The 15439-nt window shown below is 42.0% G+C and overlaps 1 protein-coding gene across 2 annotated transcripts in view; it reads right to left on the bottom strand.

The window, feature by feature from the left end:
• PACSIN2 (protein kinase C and casein kinase substrate in neurons 2) overlaps positions 1-14884 on the bottom strand; it is a 211761-nt gene extending 196877 nt beyond the window's left edge. For both annotated transcript variants that reach the window (XM_073621962.1, XM_073621964.1), the window contains exon 1: positions 14733-14884. The gene's annotated coding sequence lies outside the window, so the exon portion shown is untranslated. The remainder of the gene's footprint in view (positions 1-14732) is intronic.
• Positions 14885-15439: the final 555 nt, after the last annotated feature.

Raw genomic sequence — 15439 nt, 5'->3', positions numbered from 1 at the left:
TTACTTTTACAACCACTTTAAAAGCTAGAATATTGCAAACAGGCAGGATGTTTATTACAGAAGAAACATGCATGCAATGTCTCCTCTGCAATAAAAGTACACTTACCTGCTTATTCACAATCCTCTGAAATGTGCAATGAGCTGTTCAGTTTACTCTCAGGCAAACACGCCAATGCGAGCATGCGTGGGAGTGACGTCATCCCGCACTGGCCAAACAAAATGGCCGAAGACTGGAACCCGGAAGAACCTGGGACAATGTCAGTGCTGGCAAGCGACCTTGCAGGCATACAACTGTTGGAACTAAGGTATGTGTGCATTTTATTTATTGTGGTGTACAAAGACGTTACCTCCAACTAATGCTTATCCTAAAACTTGCATCCTACTGTAGAATTCCTGGTTTCATTCATGCTGCAAAGTACAGCCAGCACTACACTCGTATACTGGTGCTATGATTCACAAGCCTTACTCATTTCATTGCCCCTCCTCTCCCCTTTCACACTCACAGAATGCCTTCTATTCAGCAAACCATTCAAAAACAAGAGCCATATTTTTCCTATAAAAAATTTTTTGCATATACATAAAACTTTAAATCTGTAACTTTCCAACTGGTCATTGTCAAAGGCAGCGAAATACGATGTGGTTTTGCCACATGATAAAATCGTGTGACAAACTGCAACACCCAAAGCTTGTAGCGAAAAGCAGGAGCTTCTTTTGGGCTACAAGCTTTGTTTGGTGCGGTTTGCTACAACAATCATGGCAACACCACACCGCTTTTAAGCATCATTGAAAACGAACTGCAACCAAACACGCATGGTGCGTTTTGTCATTATTGCAGTACGATTTGGGATCGCGGGCAGAATCGCAGCGATTCTGCCCAAGATCAAAAAATGCCAGATGGGAACGGGGCATAAATTTGGATTTCCAATCACTTTGTCTTAATAACAATGGTCAGCACAGACAGAAGGGTAAATTCCTAGAAAGGACACCGAGAAAAGGGTGGATAAAAATCAATGATATTAAAAAATAAAAAGAATTAAAATCTGATTTATTAAAATTTTAATATAATGCTTTTGGAGTAAAAAGATAGTTTTCTATTTAAAATACATTAATAATTTAGTTTATTTAGCATGAAATCGAGCATATGTAGCATAAAGCTGTATATTCTGCAATATTTACATTTTCGGTATACTCATTCAATGAATCCAATTTCTGCAAGCTGAGATAACATGCACTGCATTTATGCATTCACACATTTTCACAGTAACCATGAGATAAAACAAAGTTCAGGAATATTCCTTTATCCCATTGTTTTGCAAATCTATGTACACTACAAACTGTATGATTGAATCGGTTCTGATATTGCCATTTTACTAACCTGCCAGTTTATTATTCTAAATAGGAAACCTTCATTTTGTTTGCAAATATTAAAGATTCTAACTACCAGCAAGAATAAGTCCTTACATTTAAAGAGCACCTGTCATTTCAGACCCATCATGGCAGCGCCTGTTAGCGGGCATACACTCATCTGCTGCCATGTCCCTCACCTTGTTGTGTAACTGCCGCATCACCAGCCATCCCATTAAAGTGAATGGGACTGTCGGTGAGTCAACAGCGGGTCAGAGGAGGAGAGAACAGTTGATCTTTAAAAATTATTATTTAAAATCAAGTCGATTTAAATCAAGCCTTTTTACTAGTGATTTAAAGCAAATCCACCCTGACAGAAAGTAACAAAGCCTAACAAAAAAACCACAAACAACTTCTGGCATTACACTTTCTATGAGACTTTAGGGATTGAGTGTATATCTATTTGAACCATTTGCTTGTATATTCTTTCCTGACATCTATAAGCAAGTCTCCATAGCATACATGTTTCTAGGACTGAGGACTCCCTAAACACGGAGAAGATGATCTGTAATCTTACAAAACAGATCTACATTAACCTTCCACTGCTCCTAGGCAGCATGTGTCATGTGGGTGCCAACATGTCCTCTTGTACACATACAGTGAATGGTACCTCAGCGACACCAGTAGTGTATTCTGAAAATGCTTTTGAGGAGGGGGTAAAAAAAAAAAAAAAAAAAAAAAAAAAAAAAAAAAAAGCGGAGTGGGGTTTATGAAGAGAGTATGTTATGGGGGAACTTGTGAGGAATCCCCTTAAAAAAAAAAAAAATAATCTTGCAACTCAACCTCCATATGTTCCCGACTCAAGGGTGCTGAAAGATTTCCCTGCTCATACCAAGAATATGAAATCACTGAGCCGAGGAAGCCTGCAATCTCCAGCTCCTTCCTACAACCAGTTGCTAATCAACACGAATCACAATTTACACTGTTACTGGGAGGGGGAGGCTCGGTAGTGCTTCGTCACTGCAAGCACAGCCAAGTCTCACTGCAATGGCTCCACCGCTGGAATCTCTGCTGCCTCTTATGTAACCAGCAGAAAATACTTCCCAATCTCTGAGCAGTACTACACACACACACACACACACACACACACACACACACACACACACACAAAATGTAACAACACAGGTTCTATAGCTCAATAAAACTTGCCTTACAGCGCTGAAACCTGGAGTCAGTTTTATAAGGGATACCATTGTGTGTATTGTCTGAGTGTTCCGCTTTCCTCACACAGCCCAAAGACATACCCAAGGTTAGGATGAGGACAGACAGCTGGAATTCCAGCCACTCAGGAAACAAGACAGAAAATCACTTGATTCTCCCATCCACACTACCAGTATGGATGGAGGAATGTCTTATGTTCAGACTGTCTAAACACAACTGAACTGACAAACAGCGTCTGCATCTAAAAGGCCAATACTCTCCTACCTGACTAAGGGCCAGTTCACAACACATGCGATTTTTGTTCTGCATCAAAAATGCATAGAAATTAGGTTTTATGGTTTCAAATTGCGTAGTTCACACCACTGCAGTCAGTTCCAGGAAAAAAAAAAAAAAAAAAAAAAAAAAAAACCCACACACCTGGAATGCATCCGGAAACGCATCAAAAAACACACATGCAGAAACGCATCCAGAATGGATCTGGAGTGCGTTTTTGTGGTGTGAACTGGCCCTTAGGGCCAGTTCACACCATCGAAACGCATTCCAGATGCTTTTCTGCATGTGCCTTTTTTTGATGCGTTTTTTGTTGCAGTCCAGTGTGTCCCCCGCCCCCGTCTTTTTTCTTAACCTTAAGGGCCAGTTCACACCACATGCTGTCTAATGCGTTTTCTTTCCCTCCATCAAAAACATATGCAAAGTAGGCTTTATGGTTTCCAATGGCATAGTTCACACCAGTGCAGTCAGTTCCAGGGTAAAAAAAAAAAAAAAAAAAAAAAAAAAAAAGCAGCACATATTGCGTTCCAGTGCAGGAAAAATGCAGTAAAATGCATCAAAAACGCACTGGAACGCTTTAAAAATGTACTGGACCCTAGTATAAAAAAAATAAAGCACATTTAATGCATTCAGAAACACATCAATAACGCGCATGTAGAAATGCATCCAGATCTGGAGTGCGTTTTTGTGGTGTGAACTGGCCCTAAGGACATATTTGTTCCAGTGCATTTTTGGTGCTTTTTTGATGCTTTTTACAGCGTTCCAGTAGAGTCCAGTCCAGGAAAAATGCAGCAAGTTCTACTTTTTTTTCTGTACCTGCAAGCACTGGTGTGAACTATGCCATTAAAGAACATATATCCTACTTTCCATGCATTTTTGATACAGGAAAAAAAAAAAAAAAAAGCACTGGACTGCATGTGGTGTGAACTGGCCCTTAGTCAATTCTTACATAGACTTTCCTGAGCTGCATAATTGGTCAAAAGTGAAGCCATCCATGTCCAGCTTTAAAGTAGATTACATTTAGTTTGCTAAATCACCATGCATTTATTTGTTGAGCAAAACAGTTTTCGCTTCTCAGTGCTGCTGATCTTCTGTGGCCTCTTTGCAGCCACTTCCTATCTACATGCACTCCAGCAATGGCTACATTGCATTTCTCAGGGCAGGTTTCTGGATGTTAACAAAAGTGGACTATGTCTGTGTAATGAATGTTGAAATATACATTTAAAGTCTCCATCAAAGCTGGTGGGACAAACAAGAGCAGTTGGAAGAAAGGGACAGAGTGCTGTAAGTTGCAGATCTAAAAAGGATTCAGAATCCCTTTGAAATGACATTTACCTGGAAAAGTTTTTGTTATATTAGTGATCTGCTTTACAGTCAGTCAGTGTCTATGCATCCACATCTCCCATGACAACTTTGGGGCAGAGGAGCTGGGCCAGCACAGACAGTAGTTAGATACTCCCAAAAGATGAGTGCGCTATGTGGTGCAAGGAGGCAGGGGGCTCTGCTAGGGAATGGACTCATCTGGAGTAGTTCAATTTTCTAGCAAGTTCAAAGGCACATTGCAAGTATATAAAAAAAGAATTTGTGGAAAAGAAAAAAAAATGCTGCAAGTACGCATTCAAAATAATTGTTACCTACAATTTAAGTTGGTGACCTTTTTAAAGTAGTTTGTGACAGTGTGTATTTGGGCCACTCACCTGCACCCACATGCCTGTCACATTAGGATGAACAACCACTGTGTTCTTATAGACTTCAATGGGCTCTCTACATGCAGCGGCTGGAAGTTAAAGAGCGCAAAAAAAAAAACAAAAAAACACAACCTCAATGGTATACAGGCTCAGTGCCCATGTGAACGAGGCCTTATAGGAGTGAATATATGAATGTATTGACTGAAGATCTGCTTTAATTCCCCCCATTTTGTGCAGTGTAGGGCTCTTGGTTCCCTCAGTCCCACTCACCAGAAGATCCTGGGTTACACCTTCCACAATGCTTAGGTAGCACTTGGTCAGTCCTGGAACAATTCCATAACATCCTGAACACTGAGACAGGCAGATTTCTTCACGTCTATCTCCATTTCCTATCAATCCCAGCCGAGACAAAACAGTTCTTATTTATAGAAATCAGTCTTCCTTCTTCTGCTTGGTGGCATTTATGGGGCATCTTAAAGCAATGTTCTCATTAAAGAGTCATTTCAGACAAGACGACAATCAGTCCAGGGACTTAAAATCTTAAAACCTCCAGCAAAAAAACACTAAACACTGTGCTAGAGCTAGAAAGGTGATCACATTTACCTTAGTCTCAGTTTTACTCTCTGCAGCCACAATCCAAAGAGCACCTCACCTGGTCTACAGAGAGAGAGTCCTTCCTGAAGGCTGGGCTGTGCCTCCCTATGATTTGGTACATAGCCATTCACGTTCAAACTTCCAATGTATGCGTTTGGTGGATGATAATTCTAAGGACACATGGCCAATTTGGGCCACGAGCCACCAAGAATAAAATTTCTCTGTAGCAGGTATGCACAAGTATGATCAGCCGCAGCCGGTACAAATCAATGAAGAGCTGACAGATGCTGCAAACACATAAAAACAGTTATATGCAGTAAGAATTGATAGGTGGCTATAGACACAGATAGTCCTGCCATGAGGATCTTGTTCAGGCATTTCCCGTTATAGGGTGATAACACGGACTGTCTCCCAATTGTCCTCCTGCAATGGTATCCTCACACAGACCGCAAGTGGCCATTTCAAAAACACATTACAGTACAACAAAGTCCATTCTATTCACCATTGGGAAACCCAGCCTGAGAAATGCCACCCATCCATCTCTGGAGCGCACAAAGGTGAGAAGAAGCTGCAAAGAGGATGCAGGCCAAGCATTTGATTTTTCAAAAATAACTGCTTATACCTAAAACCTAGTTAGGTTAAAGAACAATCCAAACAAAAAGGTCCCTGCAATAGAAGAGCTTTTTATACTCTCCAGAGGCCCATAACACGGACCTTCCCTCTATTCCACTGTGGCAGCCTTCATAAGACTCTGGTATTTGACACCTTCAGACATGTTGGATGCCCGCTTACCAATTGTGCCCTGCCTGTGATGCCATCTTCACACACCTAGATCACTACAGGACTCCATAGATACAAAAGGAGGAGGAGGATGATAGAACAGCATTCTGCTGGGTGCACAGGCATCGAATGCAATTGAGTTTTGTTGAGCAATCAGTGCTGAAGAAGGCGATTATAAAGGCTCTTCTTTAGTAAAAACTTGATAGAGATTTTATATATAATTTTTTTTTTTTTTTTTTACTGGACAGGGACACTTAAAATGAATGCCCATATCCCTAAAGCCAGCCAAAGATGGATTGAAGCTCGGCTGGTTCAGCATAGATTGTGTAAGATTCGATCCATCTATGGGCAGACTGCCTATAATGAAGCCAATCCATTGATAGACTTCACTACAACCAGCCTGTCGGATTTTTTCATGAGATCACTGCAGGTGGCTCTAGCAGCCGGCAGTGTTCATTGTGTTGTGCCGACAAGGAAGCACCCCCCCCCCCCCCCGGTGGCAGAAAACAATAGCGCAGTGGGAGGGATTCCACATCTACACTGACTGTGTGATTCCTGGTGAAAGGTAATACAATTGTATGATATATGGCTTGCTTAAGTTGAAGGAATCCTAGCTTGTACCTCATTGTTTTGAAACAATACAAAAGTGCAAAATTCTGCAATTCCAACAAATATGCTGGTCTGCAAAGATACATTCTATACCTGGGGATCACATTTCCTTCCATTGGCACGAGTCCTTTAAATGGTTGACTGCCAAGGATGCAGGAGGCTTCATGCACACAAGACGCCGGTGTAAACTCTGCTGAACAGATGTTTTTAAAAGCTGAAACCGGCGTTTACAAACACCCGTTTTGCCACGTTTGCATGCCGCGTTTTACCACGTCTGCGTCTAGAAGTGTTTAGTTAAGATAACAAAGACCCTCCCCAAGCACTTTTCTGCAGCAGAGAATGACATCTTGTGACCTGATTTTGGGGCCCTATATCTCGGGGCCACTTGGTGCTAGGAACCCCAACTTTGGATATATTGTAGTGCTAGTTCCACTGTGTTTACACACCAAATTTGGGGTTCCTAGCAACAAATGGCTCTGAGATATGGGGCCCCAAAGTCGGGTCGCAAAATGTCATTCTCTGCTGCAGTTTACCATCATATTTCTGTGTTTTCTGGTCCAAAAAATAGAGTTCCTTTATAAACACTTATAAAACGCAAACGCGGCTAAACGCGGTACCGGCGTTTGGCGTCTGAAACGTGGAAAACTTTTGCATCTGAACCCATTTTTTTGCTTCTGGAAAAATGAGGTTAAAACACAACTGCCTAAAAACGCCAAAAAACGAGACTGTGTACATGGACACATAGGATAACATTGAATGGGTTCAGGGGCAGTTGAAAAAAAGTGTCCAACTGCCTCTAAACGCGCGTTTATCAGCGTCCCGTGTACATGAGGCCTTACTTATAAGATGGATACTCTTTACAGGTGGTCGGCGTAGTATTAAAGATGTTAAAGCAAACAAGGGTTTAACAAACACAATTAATAGTTGTGAACTTGATTTCAACAAAAGCTGCGGACTGTCTGTGTAGCATTGAATTTAGTAAAGCAGTGACACAGCCGCTAGATCACTTCTACAGAATCCAACCTCCCCATGATGTTGTCAGTATGGTCACTGATTTCTATGTCAAGGATGGCAAGTGCAGAGACCGCTGAACGTGAATCTCACAACTAGGCCCCATTCACATCTGAGCATAGCTGGAACATGAGTTTACGCTTGCGTTTTTAGTGCAATAATGCACATGATGTATAGGACAGCCCATTCACTTGAATGCGATGTCCTATGCGCAGCAAGCGCTTTAGAGTAGCTCTAGATTCTTCTCGGTTGTGGAGCATCTCAGATTTTTTCAGTGCGTGTTTTGGCTCGCTTATACAGAGCTTGACAAACATGCAGCAAAACACATCTGCTAACCGTGTTTGGGGTGTAAGGCAAGTGCAAGGTTTCTGAAATGCACGGCAAAACATTTGTGTTTTTTGTTGAGCATTTAGGAAACGCACATGTGTGAATGCTGCCTTACTGATCACCATATGGCTGAATGAACCGGGGAAGTGTTCTGCCCTGGCCAGGGTGGTGCTGGGTAAGAAGATCATGGACTGTGCCCTTTATCCTACATAGAACGCACACACTGAAGGCATCAGATGGTTTTGGCCCGTTTCACATGGGCACTTCCGTGTGGAAGGTTCCACTTGCTCAGCGGGGGATGTCACTGCTTATGCCCACTGAGCAGGCGAATGACAGGTCTGTGTTCACTCCGCTGTGTGGAGTAGACACAGCCCCGCTCCCCTCTATGGGGAAATAGGATGGGAATGGACCGCTTGTCCATTTCCATCCAATCTGCCGGAACAATGGATGGATGGATGGATGGATGGATGGATGAATAGAACCACCATCTGTCTGTTTTTTGCAGACAGGATCGGATTGGATGGCGGCAGGTGTCAGTGTCCGCTGACATCCGCCGCTCCATAAAGGAAGACTGGAGGGTCCTATCAGGTCTGCCTGTCAGCGTGTGAAAGGGCCCTAATACAGCTTCTCTCAAACTTTTCACTATGCAGGAACTCTTTAAAATAGTTTTAGGTCTCAGGGGACCCCTGCTAAAACCAATTAATCGGTCAATGGGGAAAAAGCCCCTTACATTGGCGGTCAGTATGTCACAGATAAAAAGATCATTGGTGTCATGCTACTAATGCCTCGTTTCCACTGATCGGACCGGTTCGGTTTGCCATTTTGAGTGTTTCCATTATGAAAGCGGCCCATACAACCGAACCGTACCATTCAGGGTCCTGCTTCAGATGTGGAGCCATAGAAAATGGTATGGTTCAGTTAGGGTGGAGCTACGATACATTCCACTGATTGGTGGACGTGTGACACCATGCTAGGCATTTTTTCTAAACCCACGTATGGCCCCTGTTGGTCTGACTTGCAGTGGAAACACTCACCAGAATAGGCCGGACCATTCTAGGCCTTCCAAACTGTACCGACCCGCTCAGTGGAAACAAGGCACAAGTCTGCCAAGTGGTGTTAACCCCAGAACTATGCAACCACCATGCAGGTCAAAACACAGCAACCTCTGAAGAAACCCTGGGATTCCAGAGAACCCTGGCTGAGAATCAATGGTTTAATAAAAAAACCTTTAGCTTGAAACATCCCAAGGACAAAACAACCCCAGCAAATACCGTACATACACTTAACTCTCCATCATTCCATTCAGCACCAGAAGAGAAATTATGGGCATGGAGGAGCAAATGACAGCACAGTGCCAATAAGCACTGCCACACAGGGAGCCCCCATAGCCCTGTATAGAATATTGACAATGTGGATATGTTGAAATATTAACCTAATGCTAGGTTAGGAGCCTTTCTGGGACAGAAAAGAATGCCAGAAAGGCTGAATACACTTAACGCACCTGGGGAAAGTGCTGCTCTGGATTCCCTCTAGTGACAGCCATATATCTGATGCCAGGAATCTGCTGAAGGTGGAGATCTAGCATTCAGAACCAAGCCTATACATTAAGATATGAACTGATAGGGGCCTAAGGCTCCTTTTCACATGTGCCCCTCTGATCCTTCTCAGGAGGGCATCCATACACTGATCCTCGAATAAGAAATATATGGAAAGAAACACTCTTGTCAAAAATATTGGGACGCCTGCCTTTACACACATATGAAATTTAATGACATCCCATTCTTAGGCCATAGGTTCAATATTGAGTTGGCCCACACCCCTTTGCAGCTCTAACAGCTTCAACTCTTCTGGGAAGGCTGTCCACAAGGTTTAGGAGTGTGTCTATGGGAATGTTTGACCATTCTTCCAGAAGAACATATGTGAGGTCAGGCACTGATGTTGGACGAGAAGGCCTGGCTCAATCTCTGCTCTAATTCATCCCAAAGGTGTTCTATTGGGTTGAGGTCAGGACTCTGTGCAGGCCAGTCAAGTTCCTCCACCCCAAACTCACTCATCCATGTCTTTATGGACCTTGCTTTGTGCACTGGTGTGCCGACATGTTGGAACAGGAAGAGGCCATCCCCAATCTGTTCCTACAAAATGTTGGGAGCATGAAATTGTCCAAAAATATCTTGGTAGGCTGACGCCTTAAGAGCTCCTTTCACTGGAACTAAGAGGCCAAGCCCAACTCCTGAAAAGACAACCCCACACCATAATCCCCTCTTCACCAAATGATTTGGATTAGTGCACAATGCAATGTCCATAAAGACATGGATGAACAAGTTTGGGGTGGAGGAACTTGACTGGCCTGCACAGAGTCCTGACCTCAACCCAATAGAACACCTTTGGGATGAATTAGAGCAGAGACTGCAAGCCAGGCCTTCTAGTCCAACATCAGTCCCTGACCTCACAAATGTGCTTCTAGAAGAATAGACAAACATTCCCACAGACAGACACTCTCATAAACCTTGTGGACATCCTTACCAGAAGAGATGAAGCTGTTATAGATGCAAAGGATGGGCCAACTCAATATTAAACCCTACGGACTAAGACTGGGATGCCACTAAAGTTGATGTGCGTGACAATATAGCGTACATCACATATGTGACATCCATGTCTATCCCCCCCATCCTGTGATAGAAATGTAATAGCCATATGCTGGGCACGTAAATATGTGTGCATCCGCCTATACCTGGCCACATCGTTTAGAATCCCAGACATATCATTTAATCCACTGGCTCCAGGTGTAAACGGACACACATCCACCTACTGTACATCCAGCCACCCCCATAGGGATACATTGCAGTCTGTTCTGGATCCGCCTAATAAAAAGGCCAAATACTGACTGATGGAGCGCCCATGTGAGGACTAAAGCTGCCATTTTGCCTGCATTAGGTAAGAGTTGTGTTCCTCTCATCCAAACAAGTCAAAACTTTGTGGTAACATTTGGGTATATTTGAAGTCTGCTGTAATAATACAAACTACTAAAAAATAAAAAAAAATACAAATTAAAAAAAAACAACCCATGTCCAGTCCTTTTTGGTGCAGCCAGTATTGCTCTTCACTGGATGCTGCAGAGCCCCTTAAAACCATCTCCCAGCCAGGCTTTACACACATGTGACAGTCTCTATTCCTCCTGACAGAAAGACAGCACAACTTTTGTCCCAGTGGGGAAAGCAAAGCCATTAACCTGACTCCAAGTTCTGTCAGGATTGGAGGTTGTGAAGACTGGATGAACAGTTAGTTACAAATATACTGCAGACGAGTCAACTCATAGATTATGTCTGTTAGATGAGTGGAGCTTTAAATGAAATCATGTGATAAAAGAAATCAGATTGCTGCCATTGTTGATCTCTCCAACTACTAGCTGTCAGGCTCAGCCAAAGGATTCTACGTTTTTTTCCCCAAACTTACTGACCCAGAACAAGCAAGAAGATCAGGAGTCCTGACTTTGCTGACTGCATACGTATTTTATGTCAGAGAGCAATAAAGCCAGAAATAGTCACACAACTAGTATTATAAAAAAATAAAAACCCAAACGACATCAAGAGAAGTTCCGTATTTCTCTCTTCTGTTCCTTCATCACTAGAGAGAAAACACTGGGTACTTCTGAGAATCTGGGATCATGTGACAAGCATGTCTGATCCCAATATTTTATACTTTTTCTGTTCACATCTTCTACAAGGGTCAGCTTAGTACAGATATTGTGTGTGCAGCGTAAGCCCTGTAAGATACTGTAAGATACCGCACACGTGTTATCAGCATTAAAGCTAAACTCCAGGCAAACAGCTAACATATGTACTCAGGAGCTGTTCTACCTACCAAAGGATTTCTGTTCTACAACACAGACCTGTCTAACACAGGAGGGAACCTGATTTTTCTAAGCTGAAGATTCACTTTTACTTACAGGTGGAAGCAGCACATTGATGAGCTCAACTCACTGTCACTCCGCTCTCTCCTCCAAATAGCATGCCCGCAGCACACAGGTGTCAAACTGGCAGCCCTCCAGTTGTTGCGAAACTACAAGTGCCATGAGGAACTGCAAGGCTGACAGTTACAAGCATGACTCCCAAAGGCAGAGACATAATGGGGCTTGTAGTTCCACAACAGCTGGAGGGCCCCCAGTTTGACACCCTGCTTTACTGGCTCCTTGTGTCCATTCTCCCTCCCCCTCTCTGTGCTCTGCTATAGAGACTGTCCCATAGTCTTTTTTTTCCTTTTATTATCTGCCTGGAGGTAACAATCACACCATTCTGTGCCAATACTGTTTGCCAGCCATAATACTCAAAACAAGGACATCACGATCTCCTACACAGAGGAAAGCAAACATTCTTGGCTCCACAGTCATTAAACATACCTACCTACAAAAAAAACGACATATACACATTTATATTAGAGCTGCACGATTCTGGATAAAATGAAAATCACTATTTTTTTGCTTAGAATAAAGACCATGATTCTCAATGGAACATCATTTTTCACATTATACAAAGAAAAATTAAAAGGTTAACTTTACTGTTTAGTTTTATTTTATTTTTTTAAATTCATTGAAGTGCATTTTTCCCCCATAAAATATTGCAAAGACAGCCACTTTATTCTCTAGGGTCTCCGAAAAAAAAAAAAAAAAAAAAATTTATAATAAATAAATATAAATCCCTCCGCTGTTTGCATAGCATCAGATAATCTGCACATGCGCTGTGTTGACATATCAGCTGGAGTGACATTTGGTATTGAGCATGAGCAGACCCATCGGAGGCAATTTTTGAACGGGAGGCATCTGGATAGAACAGCGGCTATTTTTTTTTTTTTTTTTTTTTTTTTTTTTTTTTTTTTTTTTTTTTTTTTACAGCTGTGAGTAGGGAACTGGCTTTGTGCTTGTAACATGAATTGTGAAAATGCTGGATTAAGATCATGAGGGGGGGTGAATCGGGAACGTGATTTTTTTAATGATTAATTGTGCAGCTATATATATATATATATATATATATATATATATATATATATATATATATATATATATATATATATACACACCCACCAAGACTAACAGCACTCCTGTGTACTGCATACTGATCGATTCAGCAATAGCATTATATACAGCTTTCAGTCAATAACATTGCATGGCATGCACCTCCCCCCTCCAATTTATCAATCCTGCTCATTCCAGCCAACAATGTACAACATGTTTGCTTTCTCATTCCCATACATTCACTAGGAGCTAAATAAAGCATATTATAATTATAATATTAATAATTTTACATAAGGACCATTACGCTGCTTGTATATGAGTAAATCTATAGCAAATAAACCATAGAAGGCAGAAATAGATGTAAGCAATATAAAATGAATAAGCAGGAAGCAAAACTGAAAGCATACATCGTATAATTTGAACAACATGGCAAAAAGCACTTAAAGAAAAGATAACATAGCTACATAAAAGTACACTGATGAGAGCAAAATATGATTTATACATTGAATAGATGGGATATAAAGCAATTAAGAAATAGCTGGCATAACGAATATGTGAAATAAAGAGATGGTAAATCATTGTGTACACAGAATGGATGGAATAACAAATAAACACCATAGGTAGAGGAAAAAGAAATACAAAATATATATATATATATATATATATATATATATATATATATATATATATACACACACACACACACACACACACACACACATATACATACAGTAAACACTGAGGAAGATATACAGAAAGGATGGGACACGGATGCTGAACATACGGGGTATACAGTGTGAGGGATGGATTAGATAAACTGCAGACAGAAGAGATGGATGCAGTATGTACTAAAGAAATGATGTACAGTGTAAATAGAAGAGGTAAAACATATACTGTACAGATGAGGTAGACTGTACACATACAGTATAATGTATAGATGGAGTAGATTGTACATGTTATAGATGGGGTATACAATATGTAGAATAACATATATACTGCTGATGAAATGAAACAGTGTATACAGAGGAGACCAGAACAGCAGTTCGGATAGATATACAGATTACACAGTTTAATGGAAAGACTAGACATTGTATATCCTGGACTGTTGTTGTATGTAATGTACATACTGAACGAACACTGTATACTGAATTAAAATACATTCCATCTACATAGTATATAATAAATAGAGGGGCACACAGTGTACAGAATGTATGAGTGGGAAGCGGAGTATAAATATGAGATGTGTTATAGATGTCATTGTTATACAAATATGCATTGTATGTATATGAGGAATGTGGCACACAGGATGGATATATTATATATTATGTTTACACTGTATAGGATGAGGATGTCCAGGATCTATATGATGTATACATTGTATTAGATGGGGGGGGAGAGAATCTGACACACAGGATGTATAGGAGATGATATACACTTATACAGAGTGTACGAGAGAGACAGAGATAGAATATATATATATATATATATATATATATATATATAGTATTGGATAAGGTGAAAAAAAGAGGGTCACAAATACGTTCTATATTGTATATGATGGGGTGATGATATACAAGGTGTATATATGGGGTGATGTATATATATGGAGAGTATATACAGGGTGATGTATGTATATAGTATAGGGAGGATGTAGCGTGTGCGGTGAATGTAGAACACACACACAGGTTGCCCTCACACATCTGGGTGTATGGAGGACACACACACCTGAGTGAATATGACAGGAGGGATGATGCCAGTCTCTCTCTCTCTCACACACACAGTAGGTAGGTCATCACCCACCACTCCTGAGGAGTCCCGGCCGGAAGTCAGTGTCCGGTCACCTCGCCCCCCACCCCCAGGTGACCCCGCAGTCATATTACCTCGTGCACTCCCCGGCTCCGCCGCTCCCCTCTTCTTCCCTGTCAGGCGGGAGCTTCTACTGCCCGACCCGGCCACACCCAGATACCACGACTGCGGCTCTCCCATTGGCTGACGCGACAGCCCGCCCAAGCCGTCACTCGAAGGCCGGGTAAACGAAACCAAGCCTCGCTTTTCAGCGGTCATGTGACTGGAAAGGGTGAGGCGTGGAACGCAGGCACATGACCTGCCGACAGCCACGCTCAGAGCTACAAGGGGCGCTCTGTGTGTGAAATGACATTTGGAAATTATGCGGGGAAAGTTTTGCTTTTTTGGCAGATTACAGGCGTTTTACTGCTTTTACATTGGTGACCTTTTAACCTTGAAAATGCCTGTACAAAAACGCAACAAAACTTTGGAAAAACGCCTGGAAACAATACGCTCAGGTGTGAATGCAGCCTTAGCCTTCCTTCACATCTTGCCCAAAAGAAGCTTTTGCACTTCTTGTGGGCGACAGGCGTTTGGCGATACTGTTTGCGTGATTTTACCGCGGTTGTCACCCTGACGAATCACGGCAACATTGAGCCATGTTAGAGGTGCTAATGAAAGTGACAAGGAACGCTCAGCGCAATTTTGAATCACGGCAATTCCGCCCACCATTCAGAACGTAAAGATGTGAACGGGGCCTAAGGCTGCATTTACACTACAGCGTTTTGAATTGCGGGCAGGT

The sequence above is a fragment of the Aquarana catesbeiana genome, linkage group LG03 (assembly GCF_042186555.1).
Source record: "Aquarana catesbeiana isolate 2022-GZ linkage group LG03, ASM4218655v1, whole genome shotgun sequence".
Taxonomy (NCBI): Eukaryota; Metazoa; Chordata; class Amphibia; order Anura; family Ranidae; genus Aquarana; species Aquarana catesbeiana.
The sequence above is the reverse complement of the archived record's forward strand: the minus strand, read 5'-3'. Positions and strand labels throughout refer to the sequence as shown.